This window comes from Mustela nigripes, chromosome 11, assembly GCF_022355385.1.
Source record: "Mustela nigripes isolate SB6536 chromosome 11, MUSNIG.SB6536, whole genome shotgun sequence".
NCBI lineage: Eukaryota > Metazoa > Chordata > Mammalia > Carnivora > Mustelidae > Mustela > Mustela nigripes.
The window spans coordinates 19133969-19140349 of record NC_081567.1 but is presented as its reverse complement, the minus strand read 5'-3'; the positions used below and the strand labels follow the sequence as shown (position 1 = coordinate 19140349).

Below are 6381 nucleotides of genomic sequence, written 5' to 3'. Positions count from 1 at the left end.
ATGGAGTCCATTCTCTCTCTACCCAAATCCTGGGAAGGACATGCATCCTGGACCTGGCCAATAGAAACTGTATTCTCCGGGTAACAGTGATCAGTTCAGGAATAGGCACGTGACTCCGTCTGAGCCAATGGGAATCAGAAGGACGTTCGTGGGAATTGCTGGGAGAGAATGTTACCTGTTCTCTGGTGCCCCAGAGTCCGGCGGAAGGTGGCTTCAGAGGTACTGGTATCAAGTGGTAGAGCTTGAGCATGGAGCCAAGAGGGGAAGTCAGAGATTGGAAAGGGTATGAAACAGAGTCCTAATGACGTCACTGCGGACCCTTCGGGAGCCGTCTCCCAATCGGTCTCGTCTTTTAAGCTGGATAGGCCAAATTCTCTTTTTATCTTAAACCAGCCCGAGGTTAGCCTCTGTCTCTTCCAACTTTAAGACTCTGACCCAAAGGACTGGGCCTTTGGATATTATACCAGTAGCCAAGGGCCCTCCCCTGCCGGCGCACACAGAGTATCAGGCTCAAGGCAAACCAAGTTTCCACTGATTATTAACCTTAACTTTTGTAACTTAGTAAGAAAGTTTGTTTTCCCTTATGTATTCACCAATAAGTCCAATATATTTTTTTTCCAAACAGTTAAGTAATTATCTCCAAATTATTATTCCTCACAAATGTGAAATGCTACTTTTATCATATTCTAAATTTCCATATAATTTTCTTTGGGGTATTTCTAGACTCTCTGGTCTGTCCCATTGATCATGTATTCCTATGTCTTCAACTTATTGTTTCACAATTTAGCTTTATAATGCCATAAATATCTGTTGAGTATTCGTTACTCTCTGCCCCCCTCCAAAGTAAACCTCTATTCTTGGTTTCTGGCATGATATTCTTAAAGATGAGAATTAGAAATTTCAGGGCACCTGGGTGGCTCGGTGGGTTAAAGCCTCTGCCTTCAGCTCAGGTCATGATCCCAGGGTCCTGGAATCGAGCCTCATATCAGGCTCTCCACTCAGCGGGGAACTTGCTTCTTCCTCTCTCTCTGTCTCTCCGCCTATTTGTGATCTCTTGTCTGTCAAATAAATAAATAAAATCTTAAAAAAAAAAAAAAAGAAAGAAAAATTTAGCATCAGGGTCTAAAAGAAGTCCATTTGGGATTGTGAAAATTAATAAAAGGAAACCTCATTTAGAATGGAACTGGGAAGAGGGCATGGGGCGTTTCATACCCAGCACCGGTCAGTTAGAGACCCCACAAGAAGAGAGGTGCTCTAGACCCTCAGGTAGACACCCAGCAGGTGGAAGGAAGGTATCTCCCTCTGCAGGCAAGAGCACAGCCAATGAGAGAGAGTCGCAGATCGGCCAATGAGAAACCACGACACTTTGAACTCCCAGTTTCCTGGGAGATTCCCACAACCCCTCCTGCTTTCCCCTACAAAAGAGTGGTGTGTTTCCAGACTTGTCTGTGGTTTTGTGGCAGTTTGTTGGTTCCGGGTTGTGATTCTCAGCTATTCCCAAATAAACCCATTTTTTTGGCTGGTGAAATAACAGGAGGTTTTATTTTTAAGGTGAATGGGATTAAGATCGGAGGTAATTGGAAGTAATTGGGTCTTTCCATTCAGGAGTTAGATGTGTATTTTTCATTTGCCTAAATCTCCGCAGACCTCTCATTAAAATTGTATAAACTCATCTCACTCAAAACAAAACAAAACTAAAAGCCCCCCCCCCCCAAAACAAGTATTCTGAAGTTTAGGTGCACATGGCATCCCCGGCCCTTATGTATCTTCTAGATGGAAGTACGTACCTTTTGACCACCTTCCGTTTACTGAACTCTTGGCTCACATTTTCCCGTCCTGTCCCAGCCCTTGCCATCATGTGGGCTGGCTTGGGTGACCCTGTGAAGAAGGTCAGGTCAGTGACTTCTCCGAAAACCTTGTCCTCCGTCTCAGCCGCCCCCCCCCCCCCCCCCCGCAGGAAGCACCCTCTGCCTCGTAATCACTCCCAGGCGCTTCCCTTCTAAAGGGCCACGGCGAGCACAAGCCTCCAGTCCTTCCATTACGACGGCTCTTTGACTTCTTAGGCTTCTCGAGGTCAGTGTCGCCTGGATCGCTCAGGGCCCATTCAGGAGAAAGCAAGCACACGAGTTATTGGGACAGAAAGAAGTTACTCGTAACTAGTGCTACACTGTAGGGAAGAACTGCAGAGGGGAAACTCGCTCTGACTGTCGGGCCGAGCCGCAGGGAGACGCCGGCAGCACCCGCAGGTCGGGAACAAAGGCCCAGAGCTGCGCGCTACAGCATAGAGGTGGAGGGGGCGACCCGTGCTGCTCGTTCCCAGACCTCAGAGGAGGGCAGCAGCCGGGGCTGGTGTGTGTGCGAGCGCTGGCAAAGCTGCGGCCCCGATGCAGCTACTGCTTCAGGAGGTCGCAGCCCTCGGGGAGACAGGACAACCTCACACCAGCATGCACGGTTCCTTCTCTCTCTCCGTCTCTATTTGTACCTTCCTCTTCCTCGCCTCCCCCCTTTTTCCTTCCTCCTTCTCTCTCTCTCTCTCTCTCTCTATTTTTATCCCCCTCCCTCCTTCTTCTTCCTCTTGTCTCTCCCGCTCACCCTCCCCCCCCCCCCCTTAACCCCTACCCCCCTCAGCAGACTGGAACGGGAAGCCAGCTGGCCGTGCAGAAATGTCATTTGCAGAGGGCCCGTCGCCGCTTCGGGTGACTTCCAAGCCGCATCAAGAGCTCGACAAGGAAAACAACCCTTTTGCTTTCCTGCCATCTAGCCTCTCCTCCGGAACTTACTTCCTTGTGTGTCCAGCCTGGGATGACTTACCCAGCACTTCAGTTACTCGCCGGCTGACCTCCCAAATTCATCTGCTTCCAACAAGCGGGGCGGCATCCCTGAAGAGCAGCCCAGTTCTGCCAGGACACCGCAAGGACGTTTCTCCCCGCAGCTTGCTTCGCCGCTGGGCAAACAGCTCGTCAGTTCTTCCCACTCTTCCCGGCCTGCAATCCCTTTCCACTTCCCCTCATTTCCTCTCAGCTCTCGCTCGCGGACTAACCTCTGCACCAGCCTTGCCTCCTGCTCTCTCCTCTTTGCACAAGCGAGATGGTGTTCCTTGTGTGACGGCAGCTCCCGCTCCTGTGCTCTGGATGGCATTCCCTTCTTCGTTCTGGAAACTTGATGATCCGCGTGTCCCTGGCTCCACTCTGTACCTCTGCTCGCTCTCTCTCGCCACCAGATCCTTCCCTTTGGCTTTTGCTAAATTTAAATTTCGATTCACTGGTTTTTGAAAAAATTACATTTGGCAAAATGGCACAGCTCACTGAGAAATCAGGTTGGCAGTTTATTATAAAATTAAACATACAATTATCGTATGATTCAGCTTATCCCATTCCAGGGTATTGTCCCAAGACAAAGGAAAGCTTGTATACACACAAAAACCGGCGCATAAATGCTTTCCGCAGCTCTCTTCGTAATTGTGAAGCCGGGAAATGACACAATGGCCCTTTAGCTGATGGCTGGGTAAAGATTCTGTGGCAGAGCCATATGATGGGCTACCGCTCAGCAATTAGGAGGGATTGAACTGTTGATACACTCAACATGGATAAATCTAGAATGCATTTTTCTGAGTGCAGGAAGGCAGACTTGGAACGGGACACACAATGTGGTCCCATGTATATGACATTCTGGAAAAGGTGAAATTTTGAGGACAGAAAACAGATCAGTGATGGCCATCAAGAATCCTTTGGAACGAACAGACACAATCTCAGAGAAAGCTCTTTGGGACCCCACCCTCCACTCCACGCCATTGCCAAGACCACCCCGACTGTCACAGGAACTTTTATTATAACAGTTACATGCATTTTTTTATGACCTCTCCTTCCGTCATCCTTCCACAAATGTCACCCAATCCATTGGGCAGCTCTCCGCACTCATCTTTCTCAACCTTGCTCAGCAGCATCCCCAAAGATTGGGCTCACCAGTGTCTCCATTCAGTTTCAGGATGAGTCTTCCTGCCAAGATCCTGCTGTAGGGCCTCGGGCCACGGGCGAGGAGAGAGCTGTGAACGTTTCAGCAAAGGAGCTTTGAAACCAGGAGCTAGAAAAGGTGGAGCGATCCCAAGTTCACAGAAAAATCCAGTATCTCACCTGCTTTGTACTTTATAATGTTTCGTCATGAAGACTTTCCCCCATTTCTCCTGCACCGTTCACGAACGACACACAAATGAGTCACGAGTGCACAAAAGCTGACAAGGTCTTCTTATTTACTTGCTCTTTGCCCCTCTAAATACATTCCCCAGAAGGATGGACTTCTTTTATTGAACCTTGAAGGAGATGTCTTTTTCTCCCCTGGAATGGATTCAGATTCTGGATTTATTGCATGTCCTGTGGATCTTCTTTGATTGATTGGGGCTGAACAGCTGAGCGGCAACATTACTAATTATCCTCAGGATGTAATGCAGTTGAAGACTCATTAAGGACTCTCTAAATTTGGAAAGCATCCACTGCCAAACAAAGGGACTCTCTTCCCTCCTCAGCCAGGAGGAGAATGCACAATCAGGACCCCCAGGCCCCCTTTGACTTGACTTGGGCTTCATTTACGTTCTAGCACCTCCAGGAAAGGAGGGCATACCCCTAACATTGCCCAGTGACAAAGACGAAGAGGATTTCTGTTGACATGCCAACAGTTCATTTTCATCTGTTCTTCCCTAAGGACTTGGTAAGGTTTCTTTCCTGTGGGGCACGGGGCTGCCGTGGGGCGAGGGGGATAGGATTGCCTTAATCACAAAGCAGAGCCAGTAGGATTTGAGGGGCCAAACTATTTAAACTCTGATGTTTAAAATGATACTGTTGAATATATAGTAAGAAGGGTTAAATTGTCATGATCCCTGTTCTCAAAAGGCTCATGTTATGAGGGCAACAAAACACTCAGAGAGGGCACCTGGGTGGCTCAGTGGGTTAAGCCTCTGCCTTCAGCTCAGGTCATGATTTCAGGGTCCTGGGATTGAGCCCCACATAGGGCTCTCTACTCAGCAGGGAGCCTGCTTCCCCCTCTCTCTCTGCCTGCTTCTCTGCCTACTTGTGATCTCTGTCTGTCAAATAAATAAAGAAAAATCTTTAAAGAAAATTAAATAAAAAAATAAATAAACACTCAGAGGAAACCATGAAAATTCAGTGTCACAAGTGTTACTTTAATAGGGGTAATGAATGTGATGTGACAGTAGGGAGGGAACAGCTAGGCTGGACAGGAGAGACGGGGTTAGGAAGAAAATTCAGGGCTTTCCCAGGCGAAGCATGAGGGTGCATTCTGGGCTGGTAAGACCACATGGAAAAGGCAAGAGGACATGGTGGGGGGTAACCAGAATAGCCGGGAGAAAATGATAGATTCAGGGTGTTCATTGGAGAAGTGTGGAAGAAAATGAGATTGGAAAAATATCCTAAATGCTGGAATCCTATGCCTAGGTGAACGGACTTAATCTTGTAAAACAAAACAAAACAAAAAAACATGGATTCAAGTGTAGATTTCTAAGCAGGAACAAAATAAAACTGACTTTTTAAAAAGATGCATTCATTGATAACAAGGACAGAGGTTGGTGAACTATGGCTTGTGGGCCAAATCCAGTTCCTCATCGTTTTATTTCATGTCTCATGAGCTAAGAATTTTGTTGTTGTTGTTGCATTTTTAGGGGGTCAAACATGAACCAAAAGAATATTTCACGGCATATGAAAATTAGATGAAATTTAAATTTCAGTGTCTATAAATAAAATGTTAGTGGAAGCCAACCACACCCATTTGTTTATGCCTCATGCTAAACAACAGAGATCGTATAAAATATTTACTATCTACCCTTTACAGAAAAAGTTTTCTGGGCCCTGGTTAAAGCATATAAAGCAGAGCAGAAGGTGGCCTGGCTGGCTCTGTCCATGGAACGTGCAACTCTTGATCTCAGAGTTGTAAGTTTGAGCCACATATTGGGCTTAGAGATTACTTAAAATAAGTAAGTAAAATATTTAATTTTTAATTAATTAATCAGTGCAGAGAGAAAACAGGGCAGGGAAGCCAGTGTGAAGGTCTGAGGAAAAAGATACTTCACCAGTGTTTCTCAAACCCTAATAATATACAGGTCCCCTCACAAAACTCCAGGAGCTCTAGCATGGCTTAAATTATTTCTATTGAAATGTAAATTAAATATTTACAAACAGACATCTTGGTAAAAATCCTTGTTCTTATACAACTCTAAAACCAAAGAAATATACAAATTAAATACAGAGAAAACAAGACCAGTCAATTTCACATTTAGCATCCTTAATTTAATGTGAGAGATGTCTTCCTGCTGCTACAAGATTGCTGCTTCGAGGTCCAAGGCTGGTCCTGGGATGCCTCAGAGCATAAGTGCAG

The 6381-nt window shown here is 46.5% G+C and overlaps 1 long non-coding RNA gene across 1 annotated transcript; it reads right to left on the bottom strand.

Annotated features, from left to right (window-relative positions):
* Window positions 1–607: 607 nt before the first annotated feature.
* Window positions 608–3164, bottom strand: LOC132027184 (uncharacterized). Its single transcript, XR_009407080.1, has 3 exons — window positions 2812–3164; window positions 1788–1878; window positions 608–1080 (listed from the first exon to the last, which is right to left on the bottom strand). It is a non-coding gene; the product is annotated as an uncharacterized LOC132027184 (long non-coding RNA).
* Between the last annotated feature and the right edge of the window lie 3217 nt (window positions 3165–6381).